Raw genomic sequence first — 15361 nt, forward strand, 5'->3', positions numbered from 1 at the left:
CAAACATCCCCACTTCTGACCTTATGATGGAGGGAAGGTCATTGATGAAGCAGCTGAAGATGGTTGGGCCTAGGACACTGCCCTGAGGAACTCCTGCAGCGATGTCCTGAGGCTGTGATGATTGGCCTCCAACAACCACAACCATCTTCCTTTGTGCTAGGTATGATTCCAGCCAGTTTTTGCACTGATCCCCAATGACTTCAATTGGTGCCACACTCGGTCAAATGCTCCCTTGATGTCAAGCGCAGTCACTCTCACCTCACCTCTGGAATTCAGCTCTTTTGTCCATGTTTGGAACAAAGCTGTAATGCGGTCTGGAGCCGAGTGATCCTGGCAGAACCCAAACTGGGCATCGGATAGCAAGTTATTGTTGAGTAAGTGTCGCTTGATAGCACTGTCGACGACACCTTCCATCACTTTGCCGATGATGGAGAGTAGACTGATGGGGCGGTAATTGGCCGGATTGGATTTGTCCTGCTTTTTGTGGACGGGACCTGGAAAATGTTCCACTTTGTCGGGTAGATATCAGTGTTGTAGTTATACTGGAACAGTGTGGCTAGAGATGCGGCTAGTTCTGGAGCATAAGTCTTCAGCACTGCAGCGGGGATGTTGTCGGGGCCCATAGCCTTTGCTGTATCCAGTACAATCAGCAGTTCTTGATATCACGTGGAGTGAATCAAATTGGCTGAAGACTGGGATCTGTGATGGGGGGGACCTCAGGAGGAGGCCGATATGGATCATCCACTCGGCACTTCTGGCTGAAGATGGTTGCGAATGCTTCAGCCTTGTCTTTTGCACTCACGTGCTGGGCTCCACCATCACTGATGGGGATATTCATGGAGCCTCCTCCTCATGTTGGTTGTTTAGTTGTCCGCCAACATTCACAATTGGATGTGGCAGGACTACAGAGCTTTGATCTGATCCGTTGATTGTGGGATCACTTAGCCCTGTCTATAGCATGCTGTCTCTGCTGTTTAGCATGCATGTAGTCCTGTGCTGTAGCTTCACCAGATAGGCACCTCATTTTAGGTACACCTGGTGCTCCTCCTGGCATGCTCCTCTACATTCTTCATTGAATCAGGGTTGGTCGCCTAGTTTGATGGTAATGGTAGAGTGAGGGATTTGCCGGGCAAGGAGATTACAGATTGTGGTAGAATACAATTCTGCTGCTGCTGATGGCCCACAGCACCTCATGGATGCCCAGTTTTGAGCTGCTAGATCTGTTGTGAATCTATCCCATTTACCACACAATACGATGATGTCCTCAGTGTAAAGACGGGACTTTGTCTCCACAAAGATTGTGCGGCGGTCACTCCTACCAATACTGTCATGGACAGATGCATCTGCGACAGGTAGATTGGTGAGGACGAGGTCAAGTAGATTTTTCCCTTGTGTTGGTTCTCTCACCACCTGCTCTAGGCCCAGTCTGGCAGCTATGTCCTTCAGGACTCGGCCAGCTCGGTCAGTAGTGGTGCTACTGAGCCACTCTTGGTGATGGACATTGAAGTCCCCCACCCAGAGTACATTCCGTGCCCTTGCTACCTCCAAGCAGTGTTCAGCGTGGAGGAGTACTGATTCATCAGCTGAGGGAAGGCAGTAGGTGGTTAAACCTCAGCAGGAGGTTAAATCTCTCTGCCTCTCTTTCCTCCTTTAAGACGCTCCTTAAAATCTACCTCTCTGCCCAAATATCTCCTTATGTGGCTCGATGTCAAATCTTGTTTGTTAATACTCCTGTGAAGCGCCTTGGGACGTTTTACTACGTTAAAGGCGCTATATAAATACAAGTTATTGTTGTTGTTGTTTTCTTGCCTATGTTTGACCTGATGCCATGAGACTTCATGGGGTCTGGAGTTAATGTTAAGGACCCCCAGGGCCACTGCCTCCCAACTCTATACCACTGTGCCGCCACCCCTGGCGGGTCTGTCCTGCCAGTAGGACAGGACAAACCCAGGGATGGTGATTGAGGAGTCTGGGACGTTGGCTGAAAGGTATGATTCTGTGAGTTTGACTGTGTCAGGCTGTTGCTTGACTAGTCTGTGGGACAGCTCTCCCAATTTTGGCACAAGTCCTCGGATGTTAGTGAGGAGGACTTTGCAGGGTCGACTGGGCTGGGTGTGTCTTTCTCGTGTCCGAATCTGATGGCTAAGTCAATGCCAGGTGGTCTGTCCAGTTTTATTCTTATTAGACTTTTTCATAGCAATTCGCTACAACTGAGTGGCTTGCTAGGCCATTTCAGAGAACAGTTAAGAGTTAACCATATTGCTGTGGGTCTGGAGTCAGATATAGGCCAGACTGGGTAAGGACAGCAGGTTTCCTTCCCTAAAGGACATTAGTGAACCAGTTAGGTTTTTATGACAATCCGGTAGTTTCATGGTCACCATTACTGATTCCAGATTGATTTAATTAACTGAATTTAAATTCCCCAACTACCACAGTGGGATTGTAACACATGCCTCTGGATCATTAGTCCAGGCCTCTGGATTACTAGTCCAGTAACACAGCCACTATGCTACCCAGTAAATAAGGAGAAATCGTTTCCGGTGGTAGAAGGGTCGGTAACCAAAGGATACAGATTTAAGATAATTGGCAAAATAAAAAGAGCTTACATGAGGCGACATTTTTTTACACAGTGAGTTGTGATCTGGAATGTACTGGCTGAAAAGGTGGTGGAAGCAGCTTCAATAGTAACATTCAAAAGAGAATTGGATAAATATTTGAAGAAAGAAAGAAAGACTTGCATTTGCATAGCACCTTTCACGACCTCCGGACATCTCAAAGTACTTTACAGCCAATGAAATACTTTTGAAGTGTAGTCACTGTTGTAATGAAGGGGAAAAAAATGACAGGGCGATGGGGAAAGAGCAGGGGAGTGGGATTAATTGGCTAGCTCTACCAAAGAGCCGGCACAGGCACGATGGGCCGAATGGCCTCCTTCTGTGCTGTATGATTCCATGATTCTAGAGCAGAGAAGGTTAAGGGGAGATTTAATAGAGGTGTTCAAAAGCATGAAGTTTTGTTAGAGTAAATAAGGAGAAACTGTTTGCAGTGGTAGAAGGGTCGGTAACCAGAGGACACAAAATTGACAAAAGAACCAGGGGAATGGGACTAATTGGATAGCTCTTTCAAAGAGCCAGCAAAGGCATGATGGGCCAAATGGCCTCCTTCTGTGCTATGTCACTTTATGATTCTATGATTTGCCTGATGGATGAAAATGGACTCCTGACATGTGTGGGTGCCCTCACAGACCACAGTTTGTATATTATTTAAATATTTCTTCAAAACTGCCACACATAGAACATTCTCAGTGCAATGTTATGGTTATCAAAGTAACTCTGGAACAGTTCCCATGGATTGGAGGGTAGCTAATGTAACCCCACTATTCAAAAAAGGTGGTAGAGAGAAAACGGGGAATTATAGACCAGTAAGCCTGACATCGGTAGTGGGGAAAATGCTAGAGTCCATTATAAAAGATGTAATAGCAGAGCATTTGGAAAACAGTGACAGGATCGGACAAAGTCAACATGGATTTACAAAAGGTAAATCATGCTTGACTAATCTACTGGAATTTTTTGAGGATCTAACTGGTAGAATAGATAAGGGAGAACCAGTGGATGTGGTGTATTTGGACTTTCAGAAGGCTTTCGATAAGGTCCCACATAAGAGATTAGCGTGCAAAGTTAAAGCACATGGGATTGGGGGTAAGGTACTGACTTGGATAGAAAACTGGTTGGCAGACAGGAAGCAAAGAGTTGGAATAAACGGTTCTTTTTCCGAGTGGCAGGCAGTGACTAGTGGGGTACTGCAGGGATCGGTGCTAGGACCCGTTATTCACAATATATATTAATGATCTAGACGAGGGAACTAGATGTAATATCTCCAAGTTTGCAGATGGCACAAAGCTGGGTGGGCGTGTGTGCTGTGAGGAGGATGCAGAGAAACTCCAGTATGATTTGGACAGGTTGGGCGATTGGGCAGATGCAGTATAATGTGGATAAATGCGAGGTTATCCACTTTGGTGGCAAAAACAGGAAGGCAGATTATTATCTGAACGGCAATAGATTGGGAAAAGGGGAAGTGCAATGATACCTGGGTGTCCTTGTGCACCAGTCGCTGAAGGTAAGCATGCAGGTGCAGCAGGCGGTTAAGAAGGCAAATGGTATGTTGACCTTCATAGCGAGAAGATTCGAGTACAGGAGCAAGGATGTCTTGCTGCAGTTGTACAGGACCTTGGTGAGACCACACCTTGAGTATTGTGTGCAGTTCTGGTCGTCTTATGTGAGGAAGGATGTTCTTGCCATGGAGGGAGTGCAGCGAAGATTCACCAGACTGATACCTGGGATGACAGGAATGAAGTATGAATAGGGATTAGGCCGATTGGGCTTATATTCGCTAGAGTTTAGAAGAATGAGAGGGGATCTCATTGAAACTTATAAAATTCTAACAGGACTAGACAGACTAGATGCAGGAAGGATGTTCCCGATGGTGGGGGAGTCCAGAACCAGGGGTCACAGTCTAAGGATAAGGGGTAAGGCATTTCGGACTGAGATGAGGAGGAATTTCTTCACCCAGAGAGTGGTGAACCTGTGGAATTCTCTACCACAGAAGGCAGTTGAGGCCAATTCATTAAATATATTCAAGAAGGAGTTAGATATATTTCAGGGTACTGAATTTGGATGATCAGCCATGATCTCATTGAATGGCGGAGCAGGCTCGAGGGGCCGAATGGCCTACTCCTGCTCCTATCTTCTATGTTTCTATGTAAGTCAGTTGAAAATTCCCCCTTGATTACATTTACCAGTCTTCTTGTAACAGTGGACGTCTGGCAACATGTATTACCATAAATGACTGTTGTCATTTTAACACCTACAATGCTAACTCTGTGGCATGCATTATTAAATATAACCAGTATCAGTTTTCAGTGGAAGTGGTAGAAAAATTACATTAAAAAATCCCTGAACTGATTGTATCATAAGCCTATCACCTTTTGTGCTTTGATCAGCTGCCAGGATTTGTTGTCCACCTCAACAGATTTCCTGAGCTCACAGCCATTATAGCTATGGGGGAAGGATTACTGTGACGCTATTGCTGGCAAAATTGGAATCACATTAATCTTTTTGAATGCATTTACAATGTCATTACACATGGCAGGCACAGCAATTATCCTCCTCTCCCTGGCCAACCCAATCAAGATTTTGTTAGTGTTTTGCAAAACAGGTATAGTGGAACCCTTTTATAATAAACTTTTTTGCTGTAACATTCCCTACATCAGCATTTTCAGCAAATACAGGAGAATTAATTGAGTTTTCCTGTTCACTGTACAGTTAAAACTGATGCAGCAAGTTGCGATCCTGGGATTCTTCTTAGGCAGTCCATGAGGGTCCTGACGTTCCAGGTCCCGAACTTCATTTTAAAGGGTGGAAGATGCCTGTGCGTGAATTCTTTTAACGTGGGGTGGCCGTTGCACACCAGCTACCACACAGGCTTGACAGAGCAAGGTCTTGGTCCAATGGCAAGGGGATCCAAGACGATTGGAGACCAGGCTCAGCTACATCGGCCTAGCACACACACACAAACATACTCCTACTGTCCTCCTCTCTACCTGGGTTTCGTAGGATGCTTTGTGGTCCTGCCGACCGCGTTGTTGGCCCGTGCTGCACCTTCCCTGGGCCCTGACCCTGCTGCTGGTCCACGCTGCGCCACTCCTGGGCCTTGACCTCGCTCCTGGGTCCCGGCCTCGGACATGAATGATGTTGTCTCTCACAGGATCAAATTAGCACTGATACTCTCGTGATCCCTGGCCCCGAGCATCACTTGCAATCCACTAGTCACTAGATCACCAGTCTAGGGGAGAAGCATAGTCTTGACGGCAGAATTTGGGAGCTAAGTTTAAGTGAAGAGCCAGTGCTCACTGAGAGCAAAGAACAGGCATGGTCGGGGGATGGGCAGTGGGTTCAGGTAACTTTAACCTTGCAGCTTAAACTTACAGCTAGGGATAAAATGCGCCCACTATTAGAGCCAGGGGAACTTAAACAGCAGAAGAGAGGAGACTGGGGGGGAAAAGAGCAAAGGATGGCAACGGATGTTGATCCTGGGATTAGCAGTGTACTAGCACCGTGCAGAGTGACATTTTTTCACTGTTTTGCCAGTTCTAGTTGAATTTGAAATTAATTTAAAAACACTTTTTTTCAAAATATGCTGTTAGAAATAATTATAAATGAATGCCAGAATCCAATTATGACCCCAAATGATTATGCTTTAATAAATTAATAGTACTGTATCCATAGTAGGTGAGTCAAGTTTTCAAAAGGAGTATGCTGGAATTGCCTCATCATATAGTGCAAACTGAAAGCCCCATGTCTGGTCTGTATGTTTAGTACCAACATGCTTTCGTAAATGCCAATGTTACTAATGATGGAATCAATGCATACAATTGGAAAGCAATATTAAACATATTTTGAGTTTGATAATGTAGTATGCAAATTCTTTGGGCCTGTGTGCATATTAATACAGGTTGAGTTTTGCACAGCTAAACAAAACCACAGTACTAATGAAGTTCTTTTGTCAACACAGAAATGATTTGTGGAATTTCTTTTGCTACCTTACAGTTTGAGCTGAATTCAAAATTCTGGCACCACCTTGTGGTTGAATTGGTAAAACAACACTGGGCTTGCGACTTGTAATATTCAACCAACATGCAGCACAAGAATAAAAAATAACTTATAACACCTTTGATGATCTCAGGACATCCCAAAGCATTTCACAGCCAAGGAAGTGCTTTTTTGAAGTCACTGAACAATTATAGAATCATAGAATGGTTACAGCACGGAAGAAGGCCATTCAGCCCGTCAAGCCCATGCCGACTCTCAGCTAGTCCCACTCCCCTGCCCTTTCCCTGTAGCCCTGCAATTTTTTTTCATTCAGATACTTATCCAACTCCCCTTTGAAAGATAAAATTGAGTCTGCCTCCACCACCCCTTCAGGCAGTACATTCCAGATCTTAACCACTCGCTGCGTAAAAAAGTTTTTTCTTACGTCGCCTTTGGTTCTTTTGCCAATCACCTTAAATCTGTGTCTTCTGGTTCTCAACCCTCTGCCAATGGGAAGTTTCCCTCTATCTACTCTGTCCAAACCCCTCATGATTTTGAACATCTCTATCAAATCTCCTCTCAATCCAGAATTGGACACAGTACTCCAGTTGGGGCCAAACCAGTGTTTTATACAGGTTCATCATAATTTCCACACTTTTGTACACTATACCTCTATTTACGAAGCCCAGGATCCCATAAGCCTTTTAAACTGCTTTCTCAACCTGCCCTGCCACCTTTAACAATTTATGCACACATACCCCCAGGTCTCTGTTCGTGCACCCCCTTTACATAGATACATAGATACATAGAAGATAGGAGCAGGAGTAGGCCATTCGGCCCTTCGTGCCTGCTCCGCCATTCGATGAGATCATGGCTGATCCTTTAATTCAGTATCCCGTCCCCGCCTTCTCTCCGTAACCCTTAACCCCTTTTGCCCGTAGAAATATATCTAATTCCCTCTTAAATATATTTAATGAGCTGGCGTACACTGCCCTCTGTGGCAATGAGTTCCACAGGTTCACCACTCTCTGAGTGAAGAAATTCCCCCTCATCTCTGTCCTAAATGGTTTAGCCCTTATCCTTAAATTATGTCCTCTAGTTCTGTTCTCACCCGCCAAGGGAAACATTCCTTCTGCATCCAGTCTGTCTAGACCTGTCAGAATTTTATACACTTCTATGAGGTCCCCTCTCAATCTTCTAAACTCCAGTGTGTACATCCCTAAACTACATAGTCTCTCCTCATAGGTCATTCCCGCCATTCCTGGTATCAGCCTGGTGAATCGCCGCTGCACCCCCTCCATGGCAAGAACATCCTTCCTCAGATGAGGCGACCAAAACTGTACACAGTACTCGAGGTGTGGTCTCACCAGTGCCCTGTACAGCTGCAGCAAGGTATCCCTGTTCCTGTATTCTAACCCTTTTGCTATGAAGGCCAGCATACCGTTTGCCTTCTTGACCGCCTGTTGCACCTGCATGCTCGCCTTCAGTGACTGGTGTACAAGAACACCCAGGTCTCTCTGTACTTCCCCCTCTCCCAATCTATTGCCATTTAAATAATAATTTGCCCTCCCGTTCCTGCACCCAAGGTGGATAACTTCGCACTTGTCCACATTATAGTGCATCTGCCATTTATCCGCCCAATCGCCCAGTCTGTCCAAATCGCTCTGGAGCTTCCTGGTCTCTTCCTCTGAGCCCACCCCCCCTCCTAGTTTAGTGTCGTCTGCAAATTTGGAAATGCTGCATCCGACTCCCTGATCCAGGTCATTAATGTAAATTGTGAACAGCTGGGGGCCCAGGACAGATCCCTGTGGTACCCCACTTGTTACTGCCTGCCATTCAGAAAATGAGCCGTTTATTCCAACTCTCTGTTTTCTATCTGACAGCCAGTTCCCTATCCACGCCAAAACTTTCCCCTTTATCCCATGAGCCTCAATTTTCCATGCTAATCTTTTATGTGGGACCTTATCGAAGGCCTTTTGGAAGTCCAGGTACACCACATCTACTGGCTCTCCCCCATCTATTCTACCAGTTACTCCCTCAAAAAATTCCAATAGATTAGTCAAGCACGATTTACCCTTTGTAAATCCATGTTGACTCTGTCCTATCCTGTCCCCATTTGCTAAGTGCTCCGCTATTTCATCCTTAATGATGGACTCCAGCATTTTGCCCACAACTGATGTAAGGCTTACAGGTCTGTAATTACCTGCTTTTTCCCTACCCCCCTTTTTGAATAGTGGGGTAACGTTAGCTACCCTCCAATCCATCGGCACTGTTCCCGAGTCTAATGAATTCTGAAAAATCATCCTTAGTGCATCCGCTATCTCTAGGGCCACCTCCTTCAGTACCCTAGGATGCATGTTATCAGGCCCTGGGGATTTGTCCACCTTCAATCCCTTTAGCTTCCTTAACACCATATCCTTAGAGATATTGATTTGCGTCAGTTCCTCCTTTGCCAATGTCCCTATTTTTCCCGATATCCCAGGGAGGTTTTTTGTGTCTTCCTTCGTAAAGACTGACCCAAAGTATGCATTTAGTTGATCTGCCATTTCCTTATTTCCCATTATATATTCCCCCGTATCTGACTGCAATGGACCAACTTTGGTTTTCACCAGTCTTTTCCTTTTGATATATTTATAAAAGCTTTTGGAGTTAGTTTTTATATTTTCCGCCAGCTTGTTTTCGTAAGCTATTTTGCCCCTCTTGATCATGCCCTTTGCCCTCCTTTGCTCTATCTTAAACTGTTCCCAATCTTCCGCTCTGGCGCTTTTTTTGGCTATTTTATACGCCCTATCTTTGGATTTTATGCTGTCTCTAATTTCCCCTGTTATCCACGGTTGAGTCACCTTTTTAGATTTCCTTTTATGCCAGATTGGTATAAACAATTTTTGCAATTTTGTCATTCTATCTTTAAATGTTTGCCATTGTTTATCTACCTCCAGTCCTCCCAGGAACGTTGTCCAATCAGACCTACTCAGTTCCCGTCTCATGGCATCATAATTCCCCTTGTTTAAATTCAGGACCTTAGTCTCTGAGTCAATTTCTTCGCTCTCCATTTCGAGTGAGAAATCGATCATGTTATGATCGCTCTGACCCAAGGGTCCCCGTACAACAAGATTACTGATTAGTCCCTTCTCATTGCACAGTACCCAGTCCAATATAGCCTGTTCCCGAGTTGGTTCCTCGACATATTGATCCAGATAACCATCCCTTAAACACTCAAGGAATTCCTCCTCCTCATTATTTTTACTGATTAGGCTAGTCCAATCTATATGTAAGTTAAAGTCACCTATGATGACAGCTGTGCTCTTATTGCACGCTTCTCTAATTTCCCTCGTGATGCCCTCCCTAACCTCTATTTTACTATTTGGAGGCCTATATACCACTCCTATTAATGTTTTTCGCCCCTCGCTATTTCTTAGCTCCACCCATATAGATTCTGTATTAACTGAGTTAATATCCTTCTTTTCAATTGCATTTATCCCCTCTTTTACTAGCAATGCTACCCCTCCTCCCTTTCTTTTTTGTCGATCCTTCCTAAATACTGAATACCCCTGTATGTTAAGCTCCCAGCCCTGCTCACCCTGCAACCATGTTTCCGTAATCCCAATTAGATCATAATTATTAACCTCTATTTCCACAGCTAATTCATCTACCTTGTTCCTGATGCTTCTCGCATTAAGGTATAAAACCCTCAGGCTTTTTTTATGCTCACATTTTTTATGAATTAGTTTGGCCCTTTGTTTTTTGTTCCTCACCCTTTTACCATTTATTTCTGTCTGCCTTTCACTTTCCTCTATTTCACTACATAGGTTTCTAGCCCCCTGCCATACTAGTTTAAATGCTCCCGAACTGCTTTATCAAAAATTACCCCGAGAACATCAGTTCCATCTCTGCACAGGTGTAGACCGTCCCTTTTGTATAGGTCACACCTACCACAAAACTGGTTCCAATGCCTCAAAAATTTAAAACCCTCCCTCTTACACCACTGCTCAAGCCACGTATTTAGCCTAACTATCCTGTTCTCTGTACTCTTACTAGCACGTGGCACTGGTAGTAATCCAGAGATTACTACCTTCGAGGTCCTACTTTTTAGCTTGGCTCCTAACTCCCTAAATTCTACTTGTAGGACCTCTTCCCTTTTTTTAGCTACGTCGTTGGTACCAACATGTATCACGACAACTGGCTGTTCCCCCTCCCCCTCCAGAATGTTCTGCACCCGCGCCGAGACATCCTTGACCCTTGCACCAGGGAGGCAACATACCATCCTGGAGTCTCGGTCGCGACCACAGAAACCCCTATCTATTCCCCTTACAATCGAATCCCCTATTACTATAGCCCTGCCACTCTTTTTCCCTCCCTTCTTTGCAACAGAGCCAGTCATGGTGCCATGAGCCTGGCTGCTGGTGCCTTCCCCCGATGCGTCACCCCCCCCGACAACAGTACCTAAGACGGTGAACCTGTTGCTAAGGGAGACAACCCCAGGGGATTTCTGCACTACCTTCCTGCCCTTGCTCTGCCTTTTGGTCACCCATGTACTGTCTACGCTGGCCTTAACCTGCGGTGTGACCAACTCACTAAATGTGCTATCCACACCCCTCTCAGAATCGTGGATGCTCCAAAGTGAGTCCATCTGCAGCTCAAGGGCCGTCATGCGGTCCCACATGAGCTGCAGCTGGACACACTTCCCGCACACATAGTCGTCAGGGACACAGGAAGCGTCCCTGATTTCCCACATGTTACAGGAGGAGCATGACACAGGTCCGAGCTCTACTGCCATGACTTAACCCTTATATTACTTTTTAATTTTCTAGTTTTAGTTTATTTATCGACTTTTGTTTTCCCGAAGCTTACTTAGACCAATGTATACTGTACTCCTCTTATTCCTTTTTAAACTAACCAAATCCCACTAGTTTTGGTTTTACTTTCTAGGAAGGTTTGAGGAAAGTACTTACCAGTTAGTCTTACCTCCCTGGTCTTTCACTGACTTCCCGGTCTTGTCCCCTTGGTCCTACGCCGACTTCCCGCTCCTCCCGGTTCCTGCCCTGCTGAAAAGAAACTGAGACCAAAAAATTTGTGACCTCTGTTTTTAGACAGCTGCTAAAAGACTACTAGGTTAGAGGAGGGGGGCGGTGGGGGTTCCTACTCTGTAGGAACTCGGGTTTAAGCCACCACCCTCCTTAAATACCTTTCACCTGGGTGCTTCCCACCAGGTCCGCTTCTGAAAAAAAAGCTCAAGAGCTGGACTTCCGCCTCAGCTGTTTTTTAAATGGCCCCGAGTCTCGCCGACTGCTGCCTCTCCGCTCCGCTCCTGGGCTGCTGCTCCTCCCCCGAACTGGTCGGGCCTCTGCCTTTGGCGCCGGTTTTTAAACCGGGCTCCTCACCTCCTCCGCTGCTGCTCCTCCCCCGAACTGGTCGGGCCTCTGCCTTTGGCGCCGGTTTTTAAACCGGGCTCCTCACCTCCTCCGCTGCTGCTCCTCCCCCGAACTGGTCGGGCCTCTGCCTTTGGCGCCGGTTTTTAAACCGGGCTCCTCACCTCCTCCGCTGCTGCTCCTCCCCCGAACTGGTCGGGCCTCTGCCTTTGGCGCCGGTTTTTAAACCGGGCTCCTCATTTTAAACCGGGCTCCTCAGGATTGTATCATTTAGTTTCTATGTCCGCCCCTCATTCTTTCTACCAAAATGCATCACTTCACGCTTTTCTGCGTTAAATTTCATCTACCACGTGTCTACCCATTTCACCAGCCTGTCTATGTCTTCCTGAAGTCTATCACTCTCCTCCTCACTGTTCACTATACTTCCAAGTATTGTGTCATCTGCAAATTTTGAAATTCTGCCCTGTACACCCACATCCAAGTCATTAATATATATCAAGAAAAGCAGTGGTCCTAGAACCGACCCCATGGGAACCACTGTATACCTTCCTCCAGTTCGAAGAACAACCGTTCACCACTACTCTCTGCTTCCTGTCACTTAGCCAATTTCGTATCCATGCTGCCACTGTCCCTTTTATTCCATGGGCTTCAATTTTGCTGGCAAGCCTATCATGTGGCACTTTGTTGAACATCTTTTGGAAATCCATGTACGTCAACCGCATTACCCTCATCAACTCTCCCGGTTATCTTATCAAAACACTCGATCAAGTTGGTTAAACACAATTTGCCTTTAACAAATCTATGCTGGCTTTCCTTAATTAATCCACCCCTATCCAAGTGACTTGTTGATTTTGTCCCTGATTGCTGTTTCTAAAAGCTATCCCACTACCAAGGTTAAACTGACTAGCCTGACGGAGTCAAACCATCTCCACTCACAAACATTACAAATGTTCAAACTTCGATTTGGATAGCAGCTTTCATTAACTGAGGATGTCCCAACACTTCACAGCCAATTAAATATTTTCGAATGTAGTCACTGTTGTAATGCAGGGAAATACAACAGCCAGTTTATGCATAGCAAGGTCCCACAACAGCAATGAGATAAATCGGTTTTAGTGATGTTGGTTGACCGATAAATATTGGCCAGGACACTGGAAGAACTCCCCTGCACTTCTTCGAATAGTGCCATGGGATCTTTTACGTCCACCCGAGAGAGCAGATGGGGCCTTAGTTTAATGTTTCGTCCAAAAGATGGCACCTCCGGCAGTGCAGCACTCCGTCAGTACTGCATTGAAGTGTCAGTCTGGATTATGTGCTCAGTTCCTAGAGCGGGGCTTCAACCCACAACCTTCTGACTCAGAGATGAGAGTGCTACCATTGCGGCAGGGCTGACACATCAAATCAAGTACCACTTTATATTCCTTAAATAATAAGCCAGAGATAACCAGTAAAGGTAGTAGGCAGCCCTCCAGTCCATCAGCAAAGTGGCCATCCTTCACATATGAACCTACACACTAAATACTGGCAAGTTAATCGGCATTGCAGCGGAGCTCAAATCTATCTCACTCAACACCCACAAATTTTCCAACAAGAGCCACTAGATAGCAATCAGAAGCAGGACCTCTGGTTGGTTTCCAGCATTGTAACCCCCACCCCCATAAGCCCAAGAGCAGTGAGGCCATTTTAATTGCTGCCTTGGCTTAGATCAGCTAATTCAGCACATACTGGAAACCAAACCTGGGGCCTACTGCTTTGTGTGGCTCAAGTTCTGCACAGGGCAGCGCTTTTACCCACAAGGCCATAAGGGAAGCTACTAATGTCATATTTCCAGTATCATTACAAGCTGCTTGTGCCTGAAGTGAAACTAGAAAATAAAAACTCCCCCACCCCACCCCAACAGATAGTAGTTTTGTTGAACAGATTCCTAGCAAAAGCATCTAAAATGGAGTCAATTAGCTTCCTTGAGTTAAAGTGGATAAATAGCCAGCTAGGAACAAGACTGCAGGTTTCAGGGCAAGTATAGACTGAGATGAGGGCAACAGTGCAAGGTTGAATAGTAGAGATGTGAGGATGGCTTAAATAAACTGGATTTTCCCTTTATTACATTTGAGAATCAGTGAGTAACTTTATTCAAAAGGAGATTATGTGGGTGGGATACATTCCATATGTACATGGCTGTAGGAGAAGTGGGCTTGATGGCTATTAGTCATTGCACACTTAGCTACACAAAACCAGATGCTCATGAACTATTAAAAATAAGTACAAATACATTATACAAAAGTTGAAGCAGATGAATTAGAATTGCATATGTTCCTTCATTTGTCTAGGCCGTATTCATATATTTCAGTCCCAGATACAATAAACATGGAATTCATGTGGTAGTAATTTGCTGGTGGGTCATATTTTTAAATTGCATGCAGATGATCACTGGATTTACAAGTACTGTACAGTAACCATTAAAAGTGCAACTGTTCAATTTATTCATCTATGATTTTTTTTAAATTATTGATTCATGGGATGTAGGTGTCGCTGGCAAGGCCAGCATTTATTGCTCATCCCTAACTGCCCTGGAGAAGGTGGTGAGCCACCTTCTTGAACTGCTGTAGCCCATGAGGTGAAGGTACTCCCATAGTGCCGTTAGGGAGGGAGTTGCAGGATTTTGACCCAGGGACGATGAAGGAATGGTGATATATTTCCAGGTCATGATGGTGTGTGACTTGGAGGTGGTGGTGTCCCTATGCGCCTGCTGCCCTTGTCCTTCTAAGTGTTAGAGATCACAGGTTTGGAAGGTGCTGTCGAAGAAGAGACACATGAATTTCTTGAACTAACTAATCCATTATAAAAGGTCCCTGACCATCTATCAATGAAAAACTGCATTTCTGTCATTAAGTAATACCTGGAGGGATTTCCAAGCAAAATCAGATAACAAAAATTCAAAAGCATCATACCAGCCATGCTCCTGTACAAGATTCTTAATCCAAGGATGATATAAATAGCAAATCCTGATCCAACATAAAATATCCCCCAATTATATTATTTAATAGAAAGACTTGCATTTATATAGTGCCTTTCATGACCTCAAGATGTCCCAAAGCGATTTACAGCCAATTAAGTACTTTCTGAAGTGTAGTCACTGTTATAATGTAGGAATGTTCATAGACTAATCATCAAGTGTCTCTCAAAGAACAGTGTTGCTTACAATTCATATAAATTGGCCAGAAAAAGCAGTAAACCTGAGGATTGGGAGCAGTTTAGGATCCAGCAAAGGAGGACAAAGGGATTAATTAAGAGGGAGAAAATAGAGTATGAGAGTAAGCTTGCAGAGAACATAAAAACTGACTGTAAAAGCTTTTACAGATATGTGAAGTGAAAAAGATTGGTGAAGTCAAGCGTAGGTCCCTTGCA

This window comes from Somniosus microcephalus, chromosome 1 (assembly GCF_052327205.1).
Source record: "Somniosus microcephalus isolate GS21.2 chromosome 1, FLI_Smic_1.0, whole genome shotgun sequence".
NCBI classification, from domain to species: domain Eukaryota; kingdom Metazoa; phylum Chordata; class Chondrichthyes; order Squaliformes; family Somniosidae; genus Somniosus; species Somniosus microcephalus.